This window comes from Aphis gossypii, chromosome 1 (genome assembly GCF_020184175.1).
Source record: "Aphis gossypii isolate Hap1 chromosome 1, ASM2018417v2, whole genome shotgun sequence".
NCBI lineage: Eukaryota > Metazoa > Arthropoda > Insecta > Hemiptera > Aphididae > Aphis > Aphis gossypii.
Window position 1 is genome coordinate 34721586 of NC_065530.1, and position 13887 is coordinate 34735472.

Genomic DNA, 13887 nt, shown 5'->3' on the forward strand with positions numbered 1-13887 from the left:
TCCGTGTGAGCGCGTCCGCGTACGAGTTTTACGCGGCCCGTAGCCGGCGAGTTTGTGCGCCCGTGTGCGTGCGCGTCCGCCGCCCGTGTTGCGCGTGCGTGAGCGAAGTGAAATCGTCGGAACAAAGAGACGGGAACCAGTCGGCGGCTGCCGTAGCCTCTGCGCGGGGTACGAGCCGAGACCGTAGACCCGCGACCCGCGTCCCGTGCCCGACCGTAGTTCGCGCGTCGGCGGCGCCGCGGTATCCAATGACGCCGGCCCGTCGTCCGTCGGCGCGTAAAACCCATTAAGCGGCGACCCCGCCGACTAGTACCCGGCATAGAGGCTATCGGCGCGCCGAGCTCGCATAGTTCAAGGTTTTATCGTACTGTGTACCGACACGGGAACGATAATAATTTATTATTTCTTTGAACACCGCACCGCACCGCCCGCCCGCCCGTCGTCCGCCGACGGATTCCCGGCCGTCGAGCGACGCCGCATTATAGCTCTTCCCGGCTCCCCACCACCGGCTACGCGAACCCACAGTGACGACGACGTTGCTATTAAACACCCGTAACGACGTCGTTCCGCCGTTCGTCGACGCCGCCGCCGCCGCGGGGAACCGCCGGAGGCGGCGTCGTCGCGTTCCGAGTCGTAAAATATTCCTTGTTCCAAACCGGTATGGAGAGCGAACCGAAAAAAAATAAAAATATCCAAACGATATACCAATACCACTCGACGACAATAAATTAATATTATACCGTCCGGTGGTAAACTGTGCTACCGACAGACACCCACACGTCGGACGACGCGCACGGCGCGCACGCCCACCACTTCTCCGGCGGGCGAGACGGAACAACGATTTTATTAATTATACGATCGTTACGGCCGTCGCGTTGTTCCGGGCTAAGCGGGACGCGCGCCGATTATCCCATCCTCACACGACATTCGATCGGGACGATTATTATCCCGTTCGCCGGCGTCCGACCGTTTCTGTTTTTTTTTTTTATGAATTTAATTATGTAGGTTTTTTCCCCATTTATTCGGGGCGGCGGGCGGATGTACCGGGACGGAAAATTATTGTATAAACAACAATAATTTTATTATCATTATTATTACTGTATAATGTATGTGTCGTGAATTATTGTATAGGTCGTTTGGTGCACGAATACAATTGTATAATTTATGGTAATTAAAAATAATTATGAATAAATACCGAGTTACCGGATTAGGCGGCGTATACAATAATTATTGATGTATATTATTATACGGTTAGTCATCGTTACCATGGTCACGTTTAACGAAATCCAAATGTATAAATAATATGAAAACCAGACGTTTTCCGCGGCAGATGTATTTATTTCGGGTACCTACCTGATGTTTTAACAGTTGTAGGAAACGCGGTAACGTTTGGTATATTTTTTGCCACGCGGAATGGCCCGTCCACAATATTATTACCGTGTGCCGTTTTATTTTCAAATAAAAGCTGTGACAACAAAATATTTCCAACAGAAAAATAAAGTTAAAAATGGTGTCCATACGTATAAATAATTTCGATGCCTATTGTTGGTCTCTGCAGCTGTATACCGTGTCTGAGTTTATTTCAAAATACGAAAGGTTTTTTCGACGCGATTTCAAACCGTTTCCCAATTATTAATATTATATTTCGGTACGTTATCAGTGCAGTTCATAATTTATCGTTGTACGCGATGGACGTTTTAAAGGTTAAAATCGTTATTTGTATGTATCATAATTGTTTACATTTCGTGTTTGTACGTTTAATCGTTATAATATAATTATACGTCATTATCTACAAAACGTACAATCGTTGTGATTATCAAAAACAAATTAATCGATGCGTGAGTCATAACTCTAACTCGCCAGTCGTGTTCAAAATATATTCGACATCACAATTATTATATTATCGATAACACGACTAATGGGTTGGGTGCGGTTTTTGGGTAAGGAATGCAGATAAGAGAGAATTTGTAGTACACTTAGCTGATGTACCGATCTGATGACAATCGGAATATCGCCCGACCAAGCATGAATTGGGTATAACATATTATTATCGACCAGTAGAAATCGTAAGTGACATTAAAAATACGTTACGACGATGGAAAATAGTTAAATCTCGAGTAAAAAACTTAGTCACGGCCACCTTACTTACGGGAATTTCTCGGGGATTACGCGGATAAACGTAGATGAGAATGGGATACAGGTAGGTACGTGTCCTGCACTTATAGTACGGTATCTTTTGAAATGTGCAACTCGCACTATAGGTCGTATTACTTACAGGCAGCAAGATGACATAATCATTATTCTCGTAATCGAACGTATTGATTTTCCAGGAGGTGTCTCGGTAAATGTTGTGGAATAATTAAATTTATCGACATCGAAAAACTCTGTAGTCTGAACACTGTTCGTACATTCGAAAAATAACTTGATAATATAATTGATATAATATTAAGGTCTAAGGTCATCACAGAGTTGTAAAAAAACAGTTTTTTTTTAAATGATTTTTTTTTTTTGTAATACCTATCTTAAACAGTTTCTAAAAAAAAAAAATGTCGATTTATATAATAATAATTATGCTTTGTTTCAAGTTTAATAATCTATATTATGTATTACGTACATTATTAAGTGATAATCATTTTTATTTTTTTTATACCTATAATACGTACAACCGTGATCTACAGAAAAAAAATGTATAATGCATAGAAAAAATTACGATACGATTTATACATTTTTTTAAACGTTTTAAACGCCTATGCATAAAATGTTTTAAACAAAACCACTTCTTTATAACATTTTAAACACGTGTATTCTTATTTTCTTAGACTAAGAATAATGTCGATGAGGCAATACTATAGACTTTGGACAGGCGTAGACCGTTTGGGCGAGGGTTTATTCAACTAAAATTACTGTTTAAGCGGTATGAAAATGTTTATAATGTACATTCAACAATTCATTTAATTAAATCATATAAAGTATAAATCATTAATAATAAGTCCTATTTTAAAAAAAATGTGGGTATATAGATATTAATAATATTAATTATAATATACTTAGGTAGTAATATCTACAGTTAAAAAAAAATTAATTAAATAATATAATTAGTAAATTTTAAAGTAATTCATTGACGTTTTATGAAAATTCATTATTATCATTCGTATCTGTCATCAGGTTTTTACCTCGCACAAGTAAAAATAATTTCACATGCTCAAACGGTACAAATGATAGTCGCCAAAACGGACTATTACTTTTTTGGTCAAAATTATTACCTTTGCACACAAACGACCATCGGACACTTAGAGCAGGGTCAGATTAAAGTTTTTACCGCCAATAACCTGAAATTAATTTACATACCTAATTTACACATTGATTTTTTACTATTTCGTTTCAATCTTTTCAGTTTACCACTCTAGGCTACAACTTTTACGGTTATATAAATTTTATATAGTCACGGTATTTTTTTATAAACATTGAAGTTAGAATTTTGACAAAATTCATAGTATAAACCTCGTAAATGTACCTACAAATTATTTTGTGGTTCAAAAATCATGACATTTTTTTTTATATCTAATATTTGTTAATTGAATACAAAATTCTTTATTAGTGGTTTTACATATAACAAGAATATAAAGTTTACCGGAAAGTCATATTCATTTTTTATAATAGTTTAAATTCAAATATTTACTAGGTACATTTGGTGTATTATGCGTGCATAAAATAACTATTTCGATTTTTGTTTTTGTTGTAATTCTAAAACTGACAAAAGTTGTTCTTATATCTGTAAAAATATTATGTATAATTTTTTTTACGTACAATGAAGTTCATATTATCATATTTTTACAAAATTTGTCAAAATCAAAAAAAGTTGCAAAACATTTTTTAGTAAAAAACATATAAAATCTTCAATTTTTATTTGCTAAGATTTTAAAATGAAATACAATATTCTTCATAAGTAATTTATTCTGGAACTAAAAAATCTACATAATTATAAATTAACAAAGTTGTTTTGATGGACACTTAAAGTTCAAGTTAAATTAAAAACTTGTACGTACGTTTGTCGTATGAATTTTACTTTATGCAATAACGTTTTTTTTTTTAAAAATATTTAGATTAGCTTTAAGTTTTTGTCTATTTTACATAGGTTGGTGAAAAAGGTGGTTTATGTTTTTATGACCTAAAATTAATTCTTATACAGAAAATGCCAATTTGAACAACTTGTGTATTATATTTCAAGTTTCTATGACTAAAAATGTTTAACCACAACAAAAATTATTTGATAGTAAATCGTTATTTTACACGTGAATTTTATAAAAATTTAAACTTAAGATACAATTTTTACAATTGCCCAACGCAAAACTTCTTTTATAATTATTGAAAGTCAAACAAATGGAAAATCTTGTATTAAATTCTCCACTCTTAGCTACTTACTCAAAATTTTTTATAAATTTATTGCTACAAAATAATTTGCAAATATTCATGATTTTGAAGAATTTTTGTCAATATTTGAACTTCAAACGCTAATAAAAAAAAATATTGTGCCTATGTATTCTTATAATTTTCGAATCACTTTAAGACTTACTCATGAGAAAATATGTATTAAATCTCCAAGTATTTTGATTAAACCAAAAAAATTGAATTAAAATTTATAAAAAAAACAATAGTTAAAATGCCTATAAGACAAGTATAAGCGACAAAATTTGAATATTAAATAATATAAAGAATATGATATGATTGTATATTAAATTATAAAATTAAAATGATTTTATGTGTAGGTAATATGAAAAATAAAAATATGTAACATTATTTATTGAAGTATTATTGATATCCATTTGTTGTATACTTGTATAGTTGTATGACATAATTGATTATAAAAATACATAAAATATACAATATACAAAAAAATTAATATGACATTCAAATATAATTATTCTCTCATTGTCTGTCGCCAACGATCATACCACGTTGAATACACCAGTTCTCGTCCGATCACTGAAGTTAAGCAACGTCGGGCGTAGTTAGTACTTGGATGGGTGACCGCTTGGGAACACTACGTGCCGTTGGCTCTTTTTTTTTCATATTTATTATTATTTATTTATTTTTATTTATTATAAGCCAAACTTATGAAAAATCTTATATAACATTTTCAACTCTTATTGCGGCACTTATACAAAATTGTTTATACATTTTTAACTACAATATAATATTTTGCTAATAATCATGATTTTGATGGATTTTGTCAATATTCAAACATCAAACGCTATAAAAAAAATATTATGTCTCTGTATTCTTATATTTTTAAATCACTTTAAGACTAACTAAATTTTCAAATATTTTGACTCAGCTAAAAATTTTTTATCGATTTTTATAAAAAATAAAATAAATAAAAACGAATATTTTAAATACCTATAAATATCATAAAATAAGTGAAATATTTTGAAAATTAAATCATGTAAAGAAAATGTGAATTGAAATAATCGGTGACATTTTTTAGTATCTACGACTTACACTTTTTGAATAATAACAAATATTTAAAATCGTTATAGGTTAGTATCGAAAATGTCAGTTGTCAAATAACTGAAAAAAATCCAGAATATTTTGAAAATTTTACCGTGTATATAGATAACATTAATTTAAACATTTCGTCATAATTTCAAGTATTTACAGTGATTCGTTTTTGAGTTACAATTATTACAACCATATAAAAATATCGATTTTGTCAAAAACTGGTTTTTGCGTAAAAATTTCCGTTTTCTCGATTTTTTTTTTAAACTGCTGCAGGAAACTTCTTACTTTTGACCTCAATAGCCCTCCTATGATGTTTAATTTTCCATCGGAAACCATCCCTAAAGCTTTAAATTGAAACATTATTTCGACAAGTTATGGTGTTCACAGACACAAAACAAAACAAAAAGACACACTTCATTGTACAATCAATACATTCTGAACTGAACTGAAAAAAGTAATACAGTGAGGGTTTTAAAACTTTAAATTTTTAACTTTAATAGGTTATTTTACATTTTTGTGGGTTCAAATTTTCTTAAGATACATTTTTTAGTGTGGTTTATCTACCAACTGACTGTGTGATTTGGCTTTACAAATAAAATAATATTATTTACGTTTTCAGATGTCGTTCGAAATTTTTTGAATGCAAGACTTCTGAACGTATTTAAAAATATTTTTGAATAAATTTATCCAATATAGAATATAGTTATGGTATTTAAAATTCTTATACGGCCTACATATTTTGTAAGAATATTTTTGAAAAATTATACATATATATATATATATCCAGTACACTGTCCATAGCGCCACGGTCGTGGCGCGAGCTATAAGTAAAATAAAAACTGCATGACCGTGTGTATATCCATCATATATACATAGTATATCGAAGCAGGAGTTCTCCATTTAATGTAAAATTTTGTAAAATACAGACAAATTTTTTTTACGACATAACTAATTTTCTAATACATCAATTAATTCCTAGTAAACTCCTAAACATCAGAAATATTGTGTATAACGTGCTTTTATAAAAATCATTAAGACCGTGCGTTTAGAAATTAAGTTATAAATGAAAAAGTGCGAACTTTTTAATGGCAATTTATATTAAATTCAGAATCACGACAGCCGGTTCTAGCGTCGTCGTTGCCATAAATAATAGTTTAAATAATAATAATTTTTTTTGATGTCCTCGTGATGGAAAAGACGTGTATTTATATTATTATAATAATTCTAGAAAACCAAAACTAAAACAATTATAGATACATTATTTAAATAAAGTTATGTATAAAAATATAATATATATAAATACATTATTATCATTATTTTATTATTTTTTGCATTGATGATAAAAATTAGTGATATCACTACAAAAACCCTTCCTAAACGACGTACACTACGTGTAAAAATGGCTAAGTAAAAAAAAATATCAAATCTTTAAGCATAATAAAGATGTGATATCATGAATAAATGCTAAGAATATTGAATTTAAGTAAACTTATTTTATTTCAAGAATTTATTTACTTGGCGAGGAATTATTTCTTAAAAGAAATAAAGTGTAATGAACAATATAATATAAATATATGTATATATATATATTTATATTATATTAAAATATAAATTATTGTTATTTAAAAAATATTATTATTAATATTTATTTATTATTCTAAATAATTCCTCGCTAAGTAAATAAATTCTTAAAACAAAATAAGTTTACTTAAATTCAATATACTTAGCATTTATTCACGATATCAAATCTTTATCGTGCTTAAAGATCTAATATTTTTTTTTTTTACTACACCATTTTTACACGTAGTTTACGAAGGGTGTTTGTCGTGATATATTATATATATATGTTGTACAGCCGTATACAGGTTATATGAAGAGGTGTATTGTGTGTATTAATATTATATGTTATATATATATTTATATACCATTATAAGTAGTACTATATCACAAAGATACAACAATTTAAAGAAAAAAAATGTGAAGAATATTGAATTGGTGACTAAAATAATGTATACTGACTGAAATGGATGTTTCAGAATGACAGAATGGGGAAATATTTTGGCCGAAAACAGGTTCCGCCCTCAAACGACCATGAAATGTTTGAGAACCTTTGGTACAAACTATATATATATATTATACACCCTTATTTTGGATTCTTCCACCTACCTGCAGTAAAGTGGGAGTTGAATTACTTAAATATTATATTATTATTATAATGTTTCAGTATATAAAAACGATAAAAACCGATTTCCCTTCGAACATGTTTTATACATTTAAATATTATATAATGTTTTACGTTTTACAAGAGTAGAAGACTCAAAATGTTAATATTTTAATGAAATGTCTATTTGCAAATCCCCATTCCCAAGTGACCAAGTATAGGTGTAAATATTATATAAAATACCTAATACATATTATAATATCCTATGGAATATGGATAGATATAGATCGAATAATAATGGAGTATATTTTTTACAATAGGTACCTACAATATTTTAAAGTATTTGAAATATTATTCGATACGTAATTTGTATTTTAAATTCAAATACCTTATCATTTTTGTTTGGATTATTAATTTTATTATTTATCTACTCAGAAATAAAGTCACTGAAATCTTGTTATTTGCTATACTTGATAATATAGCCTCCTAAAATACTTTAAAAACACCATTGTTGATTATATATAAAGCCTATATTGTACTGTAATTTGAATAGAAGGTTATAAAACATTGTTATAATGGGCAATGGCATACGAGTTTTTACATTTGTGTATGTTACGGTTGGTATATTATGTATAAATATGTGCAAAGGAGAATATTCTAAGGAGATATATCAATATATGTATAAAAATATCATTGGAAATATAATAGGTACACTACTACACTGACACATGGTATCGTATAAACCGGATACATTTTATGGTTTTTTCCGAACATATGTTCTACAATTTGTTATTTGGTACTTACCTTATAGGTATTCATATATATATATATATATATATACCTATATAAAGAATACAGATTAAATAAGTCACCAATATAATATTCAATTTGAAACATCGAGGAAAAATAATAGGGTTAATGAAGTGAAAAAAAATATATTTGTAACGTATTACTATTGAAATATGTATTAAGCTTCTAATCAATTTTTTGTTTGTTCTTAAATACTTATTGACAAAATTATTTGAAACACTCTTTAAATACATCTTTAGTTGATGTATAAGTTTGTAACTAATATTAACATTTATTTTAAATACCAATTAAACGCATTTTTGTACAATATTATTAATACATAGTAATAAATAGTAATGTCAATGTTGTAGAAAGATAACCAAAAAATTATCTTAAATAATACTCACTTAAAGAATGTATCTAGATCAAATATAATAGATTTACAATTTTATATATTTAATTTAAATAAAAAAAACTGATAATTTAGTACTTGAATTTGTAAAGTACTATAGTATTATGTGTATTTACATGAAATAAATAAACATAAAAAAAGATGAAAAAAAAGTCGAATAAATATAGGCTATAAACAATAGCTTAGTAAAATTGTAAAATTAACACCTTTCCATTAAAATAATATTTTTATACAAATTAAAATTGAAAATCTTGTCACAAAAAATGATGTAGATAGTTTATCTTAATTCTTAGATAACCATTTTATTTAAATATAAAGATAAAAAGATACTTTAAAATTACTTTTATCCATAGTTTAGATAATATAGAAAAATAAATATTTTTATCTAAATAAAATATCTTGATACTTTTATTTAGATATTTCACAGTACTAGTAATATATTTAATACAATTTCAAAGGAAGGTGGTGATAAACTTTCCCGATTCTATTTTTTTTTTATAACTTTCATTTTTATTATAATTTCCATCACTTGTGATTTGTGTTCGATATTAATAACACGAAATACATATTACAGCAACGTTGAGAATAATTTAAGAATGCTGACTTGAAATTATATTTTGCTTTCTCATACACAATTCGTGGGTTTTGCATAGGCACAGTTAATGATAGATTTCCTACGATATTGATAAAAAATATATTATGTACATGTATAATTATTATTAAATGCACTTATTCACGTTAAGTTAGTATATTGTATAAGAATATTATTTTTGGTATGGAATTTATATGCACATCGCTATTATTTTTTTTTTTTGTGCCGTTCCAATACGAATATTTAAACTTGTAGTACATGACATTTACAAATTTTACGAATTTAAGATACTGTTAACAAATAACAATACAAGTAAAGTATTGCACAACTACCATATTTGTATGTTAACATGCTCTTGTTTGTGATTTTATTACTATCGAGCTTCTTTATTCAAGTTTTATACCTCACAGGAAAATGTTATTTTTAATTTTTCGAAATATTTTGACAACAAAACTAATGTCGACGTATATCATAAAGGTAGGTTACGACACACATGCCATAATTTTGTTGTGCATAAATAGAAAAACAATACTATGTTGTGCACAAGAACATTATTCGAATCGTTGAACGTGTACATATAATTTTTATCAAATATTTTGGTTGTGTATGCAATATTTAATTCTGGATAAAAAGTACATTTTTTGACACGAGATGAACAAAAAATCAATAAAATATAACTTACGTGTAATTATTGAAATTATTTTAAAAACATATTTTAAATCAATACAAATTTAAAATATTGTATAATGTAAAATGACAATAAATTATTATCAATATAGTATGTTTGCAATTATAAGATTGGATTGCAAAAATTACAAAAATAATAAATAAGTACTAACATTTTAAATGATATATTATTGGTTATTGAGTTAAAAGTGTATATTTTTAGTTTTTACCGATTTAAATAATACATAACAATTTTTAATATAAATAAATAATATTTTTTTTTCAATTATTTCAAAACGAGTTTAAATTCATACAGAATGTATAGAATTTAATTGAACTCATTTATATTGGTTGTATACATTCTTACGAGTTATATTGGTGAGAGCTAGATAATAATTATAGCTCTAAAAAAATACAATATTAATACAATTCAAAATAAAACCTCAATATTAAAAACGAATATATTATATTAACTAAAATATTTTCTTTGAAAAATACAGTAATAAAATTAAAATTCAAACGATTCCATTAAAAAAAACTAGGTATGGTAAAATGTTAGATCAATAATCATATTATATCATTGGATTATTTTTATATTATTATTATTTGTGGGTAGGATGGTACTGACCACGGAGTATTTACTTTTTAATAATTCAATAAATAATTATTACAAGCACTAATATTAATATATTTGTTGCCCGTGTATACATTAAAATACATTCATTACGACATAATATGAATAAAAATAAATATAGTATTAACTATTGTCTATTAAGTATGTCTAAAACAACGGTTATCTTTTAAATCAAATTGTTTTTTGTTATAATATATGTATTATATTGATAATGAAACGGTGAAGTAAATAGGTACTAAATTATATTCACAAAAATAACGAATAACAATCACAGACGAGATATTGTTATTGATAAAGTTAAAACGGAAGTTAATTAGTAATTACCAATTACTAACTACTAACTAGTATCTAACATTATAGTATTATACTGACGACTGTACAATTATTATTTTTGAATATTACACACGCGCGAAAGTGCAATATTATTATTGGTCTACGGTTTTTACATTTATATGCAATCGTTTACCTATTCTATATTTGTTTACGCTATAAATTGGTCGTATATAAAAACTGATCAGTGGTGATGTTAATGAAAATTTGAATACATACCAATTTATTTGATTTTTACTTGGTTATATAACGTACTTATTCATTTATTTAATTGTAATCAAATATTGTCTGTTTACAAAAACGTGTCATCTACCCAAACGATGTGTATTAAATTATAAGATTAACATAATATGTTAAATATAATATTATTATATAGGCATTTGCCGTGTTATAAAATGAACTATTTTATTGTTATAATTTTGGTTTTAATTATTATTTATTTACACGGTAAGTCGGTAAGAAATATTAGTAATCCATAAATATAGTACTGTATATATTAATACTAATACTACCTAATACTATATGTCTATATATTATCAATGGTAATATTAAACAGTCGAACAGACACTTGTTTTATTACACTTTTATTCAACTGGAATACCTCGCTACCAAACATATGTAGGTACATAATATAATAATAATATGTAAATTATGATGTATAACTGAATAAGTGATGCCAGTGATAGTACCTAAGACATTCCGATTTTTGAATTCAATATAATATTTTAAGATATTAAATTATTTTTTAATTTGACATTAAATAATTGTTTAATTTATAATTTATCGAATATTATAGACCGTCGCATTAGATTAACACTATACCTACGCTTAATTAGGAGTTTTTTCACTTTGAGCGTTTATAAATAATTATAATTATAAAAATAATAGTGTTATTATTGTAATGAGTAGGTACTAGGTACATTAAATAAGATAAATATTTATAATCAATGTAGGAACATTATCCAGCTATATGCCTGTACAATGTACTTAACTAAAAATATAAATTAATGTGTAATAACACTAAAACCCCATCTTAATTCTTAAACGCTTTTCAAAATCATTCTTTTATTATAGTATCCTCGATTCTTTAAAATAAACAACAAATATTCTATTACTAAATAAGGAGTCATTTTCTGGTCTTCACTTAATACATACAATGTGAAAAGTTTATGCGTAGGGCCTGTAAAACAATTTGTGTAATGGGTAACAAGTAATAATTATTATACTCGTAAAGTCATTACTGTTAAGAAATAAAACTAATAAATTTACACTTTTAAATTCGTTGTACCTAATATACATTTTCATCAGGCACATTAAATTAAAATCATAATCATATTGAATTAACAATAACCTTGTTAATATAGAACCAATAAGATTTTTGAATCAATTTTTACATTACTATTATTGATTTTTCTGTTCTTCTAATAATGTTAAACCATTTGAATCAATCAATGAATATTGTTAATTTAACAATATTGTATTAATACATGTTACTGTTATAATATTATTACCATAGTTAAAAACATTGTTGATATTATAGTTTTTAAATTTTAATATTGTTAAATTAACCAATATATTAATATATTATAATATACATTGTTGTTTCTAAAAACATGTAATAGATGTAATCAATAATTATGTACTTACTATTACTAATTAGAATTATTTATTGAATTTGTATTATATTTCCCACCATTTCGTTATTTTAAATTAAAATATATTATACAAACTTCAAATACTGTATAATACGTGTAAACGATGTCAGAATAATAAAGTTAGGTACCTGGTACCTTAAAACACTAAAAAATATGTACAGGAATTTATATCCACATATTTGTTTTTGAAAACATATTTTATTTACTCACTCAATACTAAGATGATAGGAGGGACGGAGGGCGGAGAATTACCAAAATAACACGATTTCGTGGAAAATTATATTACTGCAAATTTTTATAATACTTCAATAAAAACAATTTTGAGCGTGCTATTAGTGAAAATTAAAATCATTTATTATTTTTTCGATTAATGTATGATAAAAATAGTAAAAAATACTTGAAAATTAAACAATATAAGACTCCTTATAAATTGTTCTTACAACAACATAAAATGTCAAAAATACATAATAAGTTATGCTTTTTTTAAATGTGCATCATAAAGTTTTTTTAATAGACAAGCCAAATTTTTATACTCAGATTACTATCAACTCATATTACTTTTTATAACTTAAATATACTAAAAAATATATTTTACTATATGTAGATACCTATAACTGTAACTATTTCAAAAATACACAATACTAACCAAAAGTACGTCAAGCTATCATATAAAACAATAATAATATGTAAAATCTCTAAATTTCATGCAAAAGGCCACGAAAAACTGTTTTTTTGAAAAAAAATACATTATACAAATATATGGTAAAGGAGTAGGTTTTCACATTCTAAATTTCACATTTATTTTTATGTGTGATAACAAAACAATGTATAATCATAAAAACGTAAAAAATTTCATTATTCATTTTCTTATTAGGCACACAGCTACTTGTTGACTGTTTTTCGAAAAAAAAAACTAGTTTTTCGTATTTTTGCAGTGAAATAGGTATGTATAATATTACTATTGCTATGGGCTGTGAAACAATTGTATTAAAATGTATTTAAATTTATATTTAACTAAAATGAATATTATTTGTTATGCTTGTAATAAAATCTTTGATTTTTTTTAAGTACAGTGTATAGGAAAATTATTGAATACTATTTAAATAATAATTAAGTTAACATTGAACTATTTTTGTTAAAATAAAAACG

General features: G+C 26.8%; 1 non-coding gene across 1 annotated transcript; it reads left to right on the forward strand.

Moving 5' to 3' along the window:
* The first annotated feature begins 4938 nt into the window (after positions 1–4938).
* LOC126549499 (5S ribosomal RNA) lies at positions 4939–5057 on the forward strand. Its single transcript, XR_007603613.1, has one exon. It is a non-coding gene; the product is annotated as a 5S ribosomal RNA (ribosomal RNA).
* Positions 5058–13887: the final 8830 nt, after the last annotated feature.